The sequence below is a fragment of the Cucumis melo genome, chromosome 1 (assembly GCF_025177605.1).
Source record: "Cucumis melo cultivar AY chromosome 1, USDA_Cmelo_AY_1.0, whole genome shotgun sequence".
In the NCBI taxonomy this organism is placed as follows: domain Eukaryota; kingdom Viridiplantae; phylum Streptophyta; class Magnoliopsida; order Cucurbitales; family Cucurbitaceae; genus Cucumis; species Cucumis melo.
This window is the reverse complement of record NC_066857.1, coordinates 14242905-14257749: the sequence shown is the minus strand read 5'-3', so window position 1 is coordinate 14257749 and position 14845 is coordinate 14242905. Positions and strand designations below refer to the sequence as shown.

At 29.8% G+C, this 14845-nt stretch overlaps 1 long non-coding RNA gene across 1 annotated transcript; it reads right to left on the bottom strand.

Moving 5' to 3' along the window:
• Positions 1–6667: 6667 nt before the first annotated feature.
• On the bottom strand, positions 6668–8020 carry LOC127150923 (uncharacterized). The gene is made up of 3 exons (XR_007823504.1): positions 7922–8020; positions 6955–7803; positions 6668–6724 (listed from the first exon to the last, which is right to left on the bottom strand). It is a non-coding gene; the product is annotated as an uncharacterized LOC127150923 (long non-coding RNA).
• Between the last annotated feature and the right edge of the window lie 6825 nt (positions 8021–14845).

Genomic DNA, 14845 nt, shown 5'->3' with positions numbered 1-14845 from the left:
TTGGCAGTGGATATAAATAGTTGAGCCGGAGACGGAGGAGAGGGAGACCTTGTACCCGATTCCATTTTACACTCTGTGGGTCCATCCAATCCAATTCCTTCCTTGCTTTTCCTATAATTCTTCCTTCTTAACCTTCCGGTGTTATATTTTCATCGAGGGTCATAGTTATAATTTTTTGTATTATATTTGTTTCAAAACTTTAATTTCAATCATTATATTTTATTCTAAAAGAAAATTTCAAGATTACCCAATTATATTATATATTTGGAAGTTCATTTAAGAGATATTTTAATAATTAACAAAACATTCTAACTATCTACAAAAAAAATATATATATCAAAATTCATTAACATTTTTTTTTTAAGTTTCTTTTCCTATATTTTATAAATAATTTCCTTTTCTTCATTTTAATTATTTGATTATAACAAATATATACTTTTGTTTTCTTTTTGTTTCTAAAAATATTTTTATATAAAAATTGGAGACATAGTAACCATCAAAAGTTAATTAATGATGATCACCGATAGTTGTACAATAACTGTTGTTGAAAAAACGATCTCCAAAAAACAATTGTCAAAGAGATGATCACCAACTGTCGTCGGAAAATGCGGTAAGAAGTTGGATGACGATAATCGTTGAAAAATAATCACCGAAAAAAGGCCGATGGTGGTCGTTCGAAAAAATTCGTCAAAATTAACCAACAACAATTACCAAAAAGTGAAAGTTGGAAGTTGATCGACAACCGTTATCACAAAAATATTGTTTCGAAGAATTATAATAAATATCTAATTTTATTGATATTTTAAATATGTTTGGGTCGAAATCATAAAATTTAAAATAGGTGGGAAAAAAATGTTGGAAGGAGGTGACTAGTCAATCACTAATTTTATCTTCTTTTCTGCCATTTTAGATAATGCATTAAAAACCCCTTTTTGGGATAAAATTACAGGAAATTATTCTGTTTCCATAATTACTTCTATTTGTTTGATTTAGTCATAAAATTTTCTTATAAATAATTATTCAACACACACATATACATAGATAGCCACTGTTCTTTTTAAGGTATGAGAAACTTTTTTCTTTTTCTTCTCAAAAGTAAGACATGAGAATTCAGTAAAATGCTTTCACAACTTTTTATAAATAAAATGTAAATTGTGTTTGATAATTCCTCTCTAACATCATAATTCTATCTAATATGTCTATATTGCATCTAATGGATTATTATTATCTTCGATTTTCTAAGAAATTAAAAAAAATCATAATAATCTCATTAGGCTTAAAAAATCACATCTTTTAATTAATTATTTAACACTTAGTTAATTAGATATATCATTTACTTCTAGGGAGAAAATTACACTGCTGTGTACTTTTTTTTTTTTTGGTGAAGTTTTGATATATAAAATTAAAAGTCGAAATTTTATTAAACATTTTTTAAGTTAAACGAATTAAGGTCATGTTTGTCAAATCATAATGAAACTTCATTTGTGGATCAACTGTAATGAACTTGAATTATAAGTATAATTAGATTGCTTTTTAGCATGTTTTACTTAAAGTTATGAAAAATTACAATTACCCTCATCTTTACCTCTATCTTTGAGGGTCAAGCGATAACAGTAACAATAAATATGTCAAATCTATAATTATTATTGTTTTTATCCCTACCTTGAGGGTCAAGCAATAACAATAATAATAACGACAGTGTTAAAGTGTCAATTTGATCATTTTTCATCTAGAACAATAACAATAATAGTAGTCGGAATGGTAACCATAACAACAATGATAATGATGTGATATAATTTTCAAGTGCAATCGGATAGTTCAATATGATTGTTGACTACAAATTCAAAAGTGAACACTAAATGTCAATATGATTACTGAACAAAAGGAAGCAACATTAAAAGTAATCAAGCCTGTGACCTACTTTTTTTATTATTATTGACCTATTACGTTTTCACTAAGAATAATTGAGTCCTAAAAGTTGTAAACTTGTAATTGAAGATAAAATCTTATTCCAAAAGTAAAAACAATAAAGGCTATATTATACAAAATGTCTTTGAACTTTGGATTTTGTGTCAAAAAACATCTTTAAACTTTTAAAAGTTTCAAAAACACTCTTAAACTTTAGAAAAATAAAAAAAAAAGTACTCTTAGTGTTAGCTCTAGATGAAAATCATTCAAAACTTGTTTAAAAAATATTCTCAAACTAAAAAAAATGTAAAAAATACTATTATTTTTAATATATGAATAAAACGTGTTAAGAATTCATGGTAAAAAAATTTATTTATATCGTTCTTTTAAGAAAAAAAGCTTTAGAAATAGAAGTTCTTTTTACCATTTTTCTATACACCTCATCACCTTTTCAATTCTCACCCTTCCCTACTTCAAACTTATCACTTTTTTATTTTCTTGTTGTTTTTCTCTCCCTATTTCTCCTTCTTGTTAGTGGTTTAACCTTTTGTTTGTTTCACTGAGAAAAGAAAAAAAAGTTGTATTCAATAAGGACGTACATTATTAAAAAAAGAAACGAAAACCCAAAGGAAACCACCTAGACTTGCATGTTTTTACAATATCATACAATAGTTGAGTATATGATAATAGTCAAATATATTTTTTATTGTACTTAGTCGTTTATCGTTTTGGTAAACTTTAAATGAGATTTTTACTTTTGAAACTTTGTAGAAATTTATGCTTTTATCTTGAAGTTATGGTTTATATTTTTGGTGGGGCAAAATTTGTGTAAAAAAATGGATAAATGAGAAAGAAAATAAAATAAAAAAAAAATATATGTTAAAAGATAATATTGCAAAATCTGATTCAAAATTGGATAAAACTTGAAACAAATGGACATAGAAGCATTTATATGTTTAAAAGTAGAGGAAAGTTAAAAACATATTTAAAAAGAGCATTTAATAGATAGTTTAGAAGAAGCATATTGTATAATATTATAGGCAATAATAAATGAAAGTGCGGTGGGGTGGTGGCTGTGCCGTACGGCGGTGCTGCAGAAGAACTTAGCAAGAATTACGATTCCAGCGTGGCACTGAATCGGATGTGGGCCCACCTTTCCTGAATTTCATACGCATTGATTTTTTAATTATATTATTTTATGATTTACTATTTTTTATTTTGAAAATGAAATACTTAATTTTGCTTTTCCCAATAAAATGGTCCTTCTGCTTCTTCTTCTTTAATATTAATATTAATATATATAATAAGACCTTTTCCAGAAATTTCTGTCAAACCTTTGGTGACCCTCTCTTTAACTATTAATTATTGATTTTTTTTATTTCAAACTTTTATTTATACGTAGTTAAAAGATCCAATAGTCTCAAGTTTAAATTCTTCGCCCTAAAAAAATTTATTATTTTGATGATATATTTGAAAGGAGGAACATGTTACACTCTTGTAATAACAATTTTAGATTAGTAAAAATTGATATCTATCTTTTTAACATGAGGTTGGATCTTTCGTTATTGTAAGAATAATTAATTAAAATTTGTAGATTTTAATTCTTTTTTTAAAGTTTATATACTAAAATGAAAATAAATATTTTGATAGCTTATGAATTGAAAATGGCACTAAATTAATGGCATAGAAAGTAAAATATTTTCTTTTTAGTATAAAGACCAAAAGAACGAAAATCGAAAATATAGGTATTCAAGATAGTATTAAAATTTATTTTTCAAATAAAATTTAATTCTTTGGAGAAATTTTACTCTTTTCTATCTTCTAGTTAAATTACTAAAGAAAAGAGAGGGCTTCGTAGTTCATTCTCAATGTATACAAGAATTAACATATATAAACTAAAACTAGCAAAACACAAAAGGAACATACCAACCACTCAATAGGAAAAGTTCTAAGAAAAAAAAAAAAAGTAATTTGGTTCTCATATAAATCATTTAGAATTATAAATAAAAATTTCAAACATAACAACCTGACTAATCATCTAGGAAGGATACAAAGTGTTACGTCCCATAAACATGGTAAGTAACAACTTTTCATATGCAATAGTTAATAACATTTGAGTTTTATATTTTAGATTTTGAAAGACGTTTTTAAGTGGTTGATTTAGACATTGAAACATGATATTTTTGAGTGATAGTTTTAGACTTTCCTTTTTGGATGGAATCTTTTTTTTTTCTTTCTTGCTTCCTTTTTGAATAGTCTGTGTATATTATAATTATAAACTTTTATTTCCGAAAGTGGGAATAGAATATTAAAGATGTAGTTGATTTTAAGCAATGATGTGCTCATCATTTACATTCATAATCTTACTTTCTATCTAATCTAAATAAATACGGAGGTGTAGATATCAATAAGAATATTCACTTCATTTGGAATTAATAATTAATTGAGAAAAGCATATTCAACCAACCATCAATCAAAATTCTACAAATAGTTCTATTTTAGATCATGTCTTAGATTTCACTGAATTTTTAAATAAAGTAGCTTTTTCCTTGGATTTGAATTTTATTTTCACATAAAGTTTCATCTTTATTATAATTTATAGGTTAAATTATAAAAGATATCCCTAAAATTTACCATTTGTATTATAAAAGTTTAAAAGTTTAAAAAATACCCTTGAACTTCCAAAATGAGTTAAAATATAACATTGTCGCTAATTTTAGATAGAAACTATCAAAGTTTTGTTTAGAAAATACCTCTAAACTTTTAAAAAGTTTTGAAATTACTCTTAACAAAAGTTTATTTGTTGATAGTATTTGAACAAAAACTGTTAGTTCCTTCCAACAAAAGAACTTATATTTTTTTTAAAATAGTTTGAAAATGCTTTTAATCATCAATATGAAAAATATTGTAAATATAATGATATGTTATAAATGTAGATATCCATAACCTACATAAGTTACAATTTTCATATAACTCTCACATTCAATTCCATATTGTAACATCCATCCCATTGAATTCCATAATGTAACCTATACCATAATATGTCCTATAAATAGAGGAGTATGGTGCCTTTGTAAGACACACCACAATTGAGTTCAATTGTCTTCTATTCTTCCTCTCTTCTCTATTTTCTTTTTGTTTGTTTCATTATCCTTTATTTCATAACACGTTATCAGCACGACACTTTACAATTTTATTATTTGCAAAAGGTAGGTTATAATATTAGTTTGTTTTTTTTTTTGTATTTGTGAATATTGCATGAAACAATCCATGTATACATCATGTATAGCTTAAATGTTTGAGAATGTAATATTTTATACCTATTGCATGTTGTAATTTTACATATTACGTTTACATGGTTATTGTTTGTTAAAAAATATTTTTAGTTCATGATAAGATTATGATTTATATGATCGTTTATGTTTGGTTCTTATATCAATTATTTTAAGATCTATGTAAAGTTTATGAGTTCTTTATAATTTGTATTTATAATTTAGTTGTTTATTTTCTATTAGTATAAGTTTTGTAATTGTTTTTATGATCTAAATGTTTTTATCAATTTATTTAAGTATGTTGTAAAATTAACATTTTTGGTGTGTATTGTTGTTAATTTTCCATAATATGTATATGTAATTTTTATTTGTAATTTTAATTATTGTACATTAACATGCATGTTTTGAATTATTATATATGGGTTCCATTGATTTTTGTATCATGTGCATAATATGCTATTTATCTAAGTTGTCTTAGAATGCATGTTTGACATGTTTATTAAATTTCTAATATAAGTTAGTTTATTTGTTCTTTATTATAGTTTACCATGTTAAGTCTTACCAAATTATAATTTCTAGCTTTTGATATCAATGGTGATTATTATTTATCATGGGTGCTTGATGCTGAAATTCATTTGGATGCCATGAATCTTGGAGAAACGATTAAAGAAGGAAACACAACTTCAAGTCAAGAAAAGGCGAAAGCCATGATTTTCCTTCGACATCATCTTCATGAGGGATTAAAGATTGAATATCTTACGATAAAAGATCCCTATGAACTATGGCAAAGTTTAAAAGAAAGGTATGATCATAAAAAAAGTGTGATTCTTTCTAAAGCTCGATATGATTGGATGCACTTAAGGTTGCAAGATTTTAAATCAGTAAGTGATTATAATTCCACATTATTTAAAATTTGTTCAAAATTATTGTTATGCGGAGAAAAAGTTACTATGAAGATATGTTCACTACAAGAAATTTGGCCTTTAATGTCACTTGGCGACCGACATCTTTGCGAGCGTTATTAAAGGGCTTTAATGTCGGTTGGGCTTCAATGTCGGTTTATAACCGACATCTTTGAAGGTGTTATTGAAGGCCTTTAATGTCGGTTTATCTTTAATGTCGGTTAATTTTTGTTTTAACCGACATTAATGCTGTCTTTAATGTCGTTTTTTCAAATTTATTTTTATTAAATCCTTGCATTATTGTCCATTTTGTATGACACCAAATAGTTAAAAATGAAATCTTTACTTGTACATATACAAAATGAAATCTTAATAATGTGTACATTTATATACAACTTGGCTCCAAATACAAAGAAATTATGAAGCTTAATTATTATACACTGATCATCTTTTGGAAAAAAAGAAAGAAAGAAAGGAAAAGAATATATTGAGAGAGCAATAACTAAAATTGCAACTAATAGCAAACTAGAACGCTTCACAAATGACCATCTTCAAGATCTGGTCACAAAGATAAGGGTCTGGCTAATTGTACTCACTTGCAACCATTTCTTCTATTGCAGTCATTTGTTTAGTGATATCTCCCTGTAAAAGACATCAAGATGGTTGAATTGATAAGTAACAATGTTATGACCTAGTTATAATTGCAAGTCTCGCAACCGAAACCTACGTAACTAAGTATCCATATCACAAACAAAACAAAAATGTAAAAAACAGAAACCAACTTATTTAAGAGAAGAAAAGGTCGTTCAAAGCAAGCAAACCACATATCACAAAGATTTTTTTTTTAATCTTCAAAAGAAAAAACACCACACCAGGGCCAGCGGTATTTCCTCCTTGCCATAACCTGACTGAAAAATATGGCAACAAACTAGAAACAACAATGAACTTTGTGAATAAATAATAAATATGGCATCCTGTTGGTTGTTACATGAAAAATATTTCCTACACCTACCTTTTAGATATACATACATCATATCCTCTGAGAATTGTGATGAAGAGCAATTCTACAACACCTTTATTGCTCCATCAAGAAAGCCAATGCCAAAGAGCCTTGAACAGGCAAGTTACAGTACAATGAACCAACCACCAATGACTAAATCTTCACCACAAAAACAAACTATATAGTCAGACTAAAATAGCCTACACCCCAAAGTCAAACTATTCTAACTCCACAAAACTATTATATAATCCCACAAATTACAATAACCACAAACTACGGCAACTCTGAACCCAAACAACTCCAAAGACTCTATGTTAGCAAATGCTTCAAATCTTATAATGCCGTCTAGACGTAACTTCAAAGTATAATGAACCCAAGAATAAGATTGACTAATGCCTAGAAGATGCTTCATTTTCTCTCCCTCCTATAGAGTCTATTCAGAAAGAAATTGCCATCTTTATTAGTATAATAGTATTAGCTTCCTTTCTAATTACCATATATCTCATCTGAGTTAGAAACAAATGAACATTTATCATGAATGACTCAATGAGAACACGGATAAATTAAACTATAAAATGCCAGCATCAATCGTACAAAAATTATGCACAACCTGTTGTGAAGTCCCATAGGACTGGGACCTCTGGCAGATACTTTTGGTCTTCGATTCCTCCTTTCTCAATTGCTCATCATAGTCTCTTTTCTTCACAGAGTCAGAAAGAACCTAATTTCCCATGCAAACATGAGTAAGAGATGATAATGGCCATAGATTTGAAAGCCACTCAACTCTCCGGCAGATATGATTGAAGAAACAGAAAGCTAAGACAAAAAATGAAAATTACCTCATATGCACATTGAAGCTTCTTAAATGACTCACTCGCCAATGGGCTTCCCATATTTTTATCAGGATGCACAAGCACAGCCTAAAAGAAAAGACAAACATTAGTACAATTTTTCCTCAAAAGATTCTAGGAGTGACTAAATACTAGAATGTTGGCATCAAAAGCAAATGGAAAGGAATTTCATTAGCCTCTGACATCATTTTACTTTAATATTTTCTTTCGAAAAAAAAAAAAAAAGCAGTATACCAGTGTACCAAAACTGATTAAGAGTATCATAAATATTTTAATATGATACAAAAGATTAAGTGTAGCATCGTGTCATATGAAATAGCATAGACATGAGTCACATGACATACAATCACGAATAGATCACTATATATTTACATATTAAGTTAGAAATTCAACATGTCACTACATCTGACATATGTCTCAGTGTAGATATAGAATTCTGTTACAATTATAGGTCAATTTCCATTAGATAGAGATGGTTTTAAGAATTTTCATGAGGAACTTGCCTAACAGGAAAAATATCTAAGGAATATAGTAATGTTTCATTCACAGAATGCAAGTCAGTTCCCCTTCAAGATATATTTTTATAATTCACTAGAAAAATGTGTTGAGAGTTTACTATATATATATATGCCAGAAATTCAAAAATATTGAAGTACTTGAAAAAAAAAGGTGCACAATGATACACATTTAACATAGAGTAATGATACACAAACTTTAAGTTCATTTGTCATTGGGATAAAACATCAATTACTATTTCAAATATCAATAGTTTCAAACCTTAAACTCCACAAATATTGAAGTACTTGAAAAAAAAAGGTGCACAATGTTATACTATTAATTATATTACACTTCATGGACTTTGAACTAAACAATCAAAAGTCATAGAAACACAATTAAAAAGACCCCTTTAATTTCCGGAGAAAAAAGAGTATTTAAAACAAGAAAATGCATAGGAAATTAAATTAAATGAAATCCAAAAAAGAGGAAAATGCAAATTAATGATTAGAAAAATGAGTACTTACAAATGCAAATTAATGATTAGAAAAATGAGTACTTACAATAATTTGAGAGGAAATCTTGGATACTCCAAAACCCTTGAGAAGAAATCTAAGGATTGCCAATGAAAAACACAACAAAACCTGAACCTGAACTATCAACAAAACACAACAACAAATTATGAGATTAAAATCATTAAGAACCTGAACCACTTCCAGTAAACTCCCTCGCTTATTAGCACTAGCAACCTGAAAAATTTCACAACTCAATTCCAATTAGAAAAAACCCAAAACCCATCTTGAAAATAAGAATTGAAGTAGAAAAAAAAAAGACCTTAATCGGAGTAGCTTTTCTGCTGGAATCATTATCAATGGTAACCCTGGAAAACAAAACCCATTTAAGAAAAGAAACAAAGTAAACAAAACCCATAATGAAAATCGAAGATTAAAGAGAAAAGAAACCTGTGAGGGTTCATACGATTGACGAGCTTCTTGAACTCGTCGTCGAGAGGGAGAGAAATGGACCAACAATCCATAAGAAGAGAGTGACGGAACTATCAAAGAAGAAGAGAAAATAGAGAGCGATGGTGATTCGACCCTAAAACCTAAAGTTGGATATGAATAGTTCATAAAATTATAAAAAACAAATCAATCAACCGCAACATTCCCATTGAACGAAACGGGGAAACAGAAACTCAAAGGAAGGAAACCCAATGAAAATCGAAAATCAAATTCGAAGATGAAGAATGGAAAATGTAAAATACGAATTTACCTCTACAGAAAGTGGATGAGCATGCCTTTAGATGAATATGGGAAGGATTCAGAAAAAGAAAAGAAGATGAGAAAAACAATGAGAAATCTGTGATCTTCCTCAATCACTTTCTCTCTGCCAAACCAACGCCAAGGATGCCGATTGACCTTTGAAGGAGAGAGGTTGAAGAAGGTTTCCAAAACCAACGCCAAATCACAATAGTGGCGACAAGCTCAATGGTGACAGCGATTGTTATTCGGAGAAGGAACGGGCATCGGAGAAGAAAAAGTCGCCGAAGAAGAAATGGACGAATTCATTTGGAGAAGAAAAGGGATTGTGTGAGTAGGAAAGGGTCGAAAGAGTAAAGTAAGAGAGAGACTGTTATTTTTTCACAAAATAAAATTATTAAAAAAAATTAAATGGACCTTTAATGTCGGTTTTCAAAATGGCGGACCTTTAATGTCGGTTTAAAACCGACATTAAAGCTTAGTCTTTAATGTCGGTGGAAAACCGACATTAAACATCCGTCTTTTCAAAACCGACATTAATGTTCATTTTCCATTTTTCCCAACCGACATTAAAGCCTATATTTGTTCTAGTGGTTAGAGAAAACCTTTCCAACATTTTATGTCTCGAATATGCTCGTGCAGCAGCAATATCGAGAAAGAGGTTTTAAAAAGTAATCCGAGCTCATATCATGTCTTCTTGTGGCTGAACAAAATAATGAGTTATTAATGAAAAACCACGAATCTCGACCAACTGGAGCAACATCATTCCCTGAAGCGAATGTTGTATTTTTAAATAATATTAATGGTCGAGGTCGAGGTCATGGTCATAATCGTGGCCTAGGTTGTGACCGTGGTAGAGGAAGAAGTAATTATACTTTACGTGGTAATAATCATTTAGATTTCAAGAAAACCACAAATGATGATCATAGAAGGAAGACTCCACAAAATAAGAAAATTAAAAGTGGTGAAAATCAATGCTTCCGTTGTGGTATGAATGGTCATTGGACTCGTACTTGTCGTACATCCAAGCACTTAATCGACCTCTATCAAGCCTCATTGAAGGAAAAATGGAAGAATGTGGAAGTAAACTTTGTTTATCAATATGATGTATTTGACCCTTCCAACATGACCCATTTGGATGTGGCGGACTTCTTTGAGTCTCCTGAAGAGAAAAATGATGTTAATGAAGGAGTAGCAAATACTTCCTTTAATTATGATAATGTCCAAAACTAATATTTGCATTATGTTTTCTCTATTTAACATTTACCAGTTTATTTACATTATTTACATTTCAAGGTTAGTTTTTTTTCTTTTTACCAAGAGACTTATTGTAATCGTTTTTTTTTAATGAAGAGTTATGGACATTTCTCATATTTTGGCTAACTCAAAGATGAATAATGAAGACTTATGTTTGGCAGATAGTGCAACTACGCACACAATACTTAAAAGTAAAAAATATTTTTCTACATTGACAATGCTTGAAGCAAATGTCAATACAATATCAGGTTCTACAAACTTGATTGAAGGTTTTGGTAGAGCAAACCTTATTTTGCCTAGAGGAACAAAATTCACAATTAGTAATGCTTTGTTCTCTAGTAAGTCAAAAAGAAACTTATTGAGTTTCAAAGATATATGCCAAAATGGTTATCATGTTGAAACTAACAATAAAAATAATATAGAATATCTTTATATTACATTTATTGTTTCACATGAGAAGCGTATATTGGAAACATTGCCTGTCTTTTCTTCTGGATTATATTATACTCATATACGAGTAATTGAAACATATGCCACCATGAACCCGAAGTTCATGAATTTAATATATGTTTACTGTTTGGCATGATCGATTGGGTCATCCCGGGTCAATAATGATGAGAAGAATTATTGAAAATTCTGACGAACATCCACTAAAGAACCAGAAGATTCTTCAATTCAATGAATTATCATGTACTGCTTGCTCTCAAGGAAAATTAATTATTAGGCCATCACCAGCCAAAGTGGGAGTTGAGTCACCTACATTTTTAGAACGAATTCATGGTGACATATGTGGACCAATCAATCCACCAAGTGGACCATTTAGATATTTCATGGTTTTAATTGACGCATCAAGTAGATGATCACATGTGTGTTTATTATCAAGTCGAAACCTTGCATTTGCACGATTACTTGCTCAAATAATCAAATTAAGAGCACAGTTTCAGGATTATACAATAAAAAACATTCGACTTGATAATGCTGGTGAATTTACATCCCAAGCATTTAATAATTATTGCATGTCAACTGGGATAAATATTGAACATCCTGTAGCTCATGTTCATACACAAAATGGTTTGGCAGAATCATTTATCAAGCATTTACAATTGATTGCCAGACCATTACTTATGAGAGCAAAATTTCCATTATCTATATGAGGTCATGCTATTTTGCATGCAGCGTCACTTATACGCATAAGACCGACATCTTATTATAAGTATTCTCCAACACAATTAGCTTATGGACATGAACCAAATATTTCTCATTTGCGAATTTTTTGTTGTGCAGTATATGTTCCAATTTCCCCACCACAACATACTAAAATGGGACCTCAAAGAAGGTTAGGAATATATGTCGGATTTGAATCCCCATCAATTATTAGATATCTTGAACCCTTGACGGGGGATGTATTTACTGCACGATTCGCGCTTATTGTCATTTTAATGAGACAAAATTTTCAACATTAGAGGGAGGAATTAAGAAGTTGGAAAATGAAATTGCCTGGAATGTTTCGTTATTGTCTCATTTAGATCCTCGTACAAAGCAATGTGAACTAGAAGTTCAAAAGATAATTCATTTACAAAGTGTAGCAAACCAAATGCCAGATGCATTTACAGATATTAAGAAAGTGACCAAGTCATTTATTCCAGCTGCAAATGCTCCATCTAGAATTGAAATCCCAACTCAGCAAGTTGATACAATTAATGAATCAGCGCTACGCCAAAAACGTGGTAGACCGATGGGTTCAAAGGATAAAAATCCTCGAAAAAGAAAAGTGACCAATAGTCGAAATGACTTAATTGACAATAGAAACATTCAAGAAAAAGTCATGGACACGACTAGTGGTAAAAATGTAGAAGAGACTCAAGTATATGAAGATAACAATGAGATCTTGATAAATTATACCATGACAGGAAAAAGGTGGAATAGAATTAATGTAATTGTGGACAACATTTTTGCGTATAATGTTGCACATAATATCATTCATGGAAAATGAGAATTATGAACCTAAATCTGTTGACGAATGTCGTAATAGAAAGGATTGGCCCAAGTGGAAAGAAGCCATCCAAGCAGAACTAAACTCACTCACGAAATGTGAAGTTTTTGGACCTATAGTTTATACATCTAAAGGTGTAAAACCTGTGGGATTTAAATGGGTATTTGTGCGTAAACGAAATGAAAATAATGAGGTCACTAGGTATAAAGCACGACTTATTGCACAAGGATTTTCTCAAAGACCAAACATTGATTATGAGAAAACATATTCTCCTGTGGTGGATGCTATTACATTAAGATATTTAATTAGTCTGATTGTATGTGAAAATCTTGATATGCATCTTATGGATGTAGTTACAGCATACTTGTATGGATCTTTGGAAAATGAAATCTATATGAAAATCCCTGAAAGATTTAAGATACCTGAATCATATAATTCAAACTCTAGAGAATTATGTTCAATCAAATTACAAATATCATTATATGGATTGAAACAATCAGGACGAATGTGGTATAATCGCTTAAGTGAATATTTATTGAAAGAAGGTTATCAAAATAATCCAATTTGTCCATATGTTTTTATTAAGAAATCACAGTCAGGATTTGTGACTATAACTGTATATGTTGATGATTTAAATATAATTGGAACTCCTGAAGAGCTTTCAAAGGCAATAGAATATCTCAAAAAGGAATTTGAAATGAAAGATCTTGGTAAGACAAAATTTTGCCTTGACTTACAAATCGAGTATTTAGTCGATGGAATTTTTATTCATCAATCAACATATACAGAAAAGATTTTAAAAAGATTCTACATGGACAAAGCACACCCATTGAACATTCTAATGGTGGTTCGATCACTAGATGTAAAGAAGGATATCTTTCAACCTCGAGAAGATAATGAAGAATTACTTGGTCCTGAAGTACCGTACCTTAGTGCAATAGGTGCACTAATGTATCTTGCTAATAACACAAGACCAGATATAGCATTTTAAGTAAATTTGTTAGCAAGATATAGTTCTTCTCCAACAAAAAGACATTGGAATGAAGTTAAGCATGTACTTCGTTATCTTCGAGGGACAATTGATATGGGTTTGTTTTATTCAAATAAATCAAACTTTGATCTAGTTGGTTATGCGGATGCTGGATATTTATTTGATCCACACAAAGCAAGATCTCAAATAGGTTATCTGTTTACATGTGGAGGAACTGCTATATCTTGGCGTTCTGTAAAGCAAACCATGATGCCCACTTCATCGAATCATGCAGAAATTCTTGTAATTCATAAAGCTAGTAGAGAATGTGTATGGTTGAGGTCAATGACTCATCATATTCGAGAAACATTAGTTTGTCTTTCAGTAAAAATTTACCAACAATATTATTTGAAGATAATATCGCATGTATAGCACAAATCAAAGGAGGGTATATAAAAGGAGATAGAACAAAGCATATCTCACCAAAACTTTTCTATACGCATGACCTTGAAGAAAATAGTGACATCAGTGTTCAACAAATTTCTTCAAAATACAACTTGGCGGACTTATTCACAAAAGTATTACCCACATCAACATTTGGAAAGCTAGTGCACAACATTAGAATGCGACGAGTCAGAGAACTTAAGTGATGTATCCATAAGGGGGAGTAGAAATATTGTCCTCAAGGAATATGAGTACTGCATTTTTTTCCTTGACTATGATTTTTATCATTTAATTTCCCTAGCAAGGTTTTAAATGAGGCAGTTATTAATGTATAAAAATGATGTACTCTTTTTCTTTCACTAGGACTTTTTTCCAACGGGTTTTTTCCTAGTAAAGTTTTAACGAGGCATTTATTTTTATATAATATAGATATCTAAGGGGGAGTATTGTAAATATAATGATATATTATAAATGTAGATATCCATAACCTACCT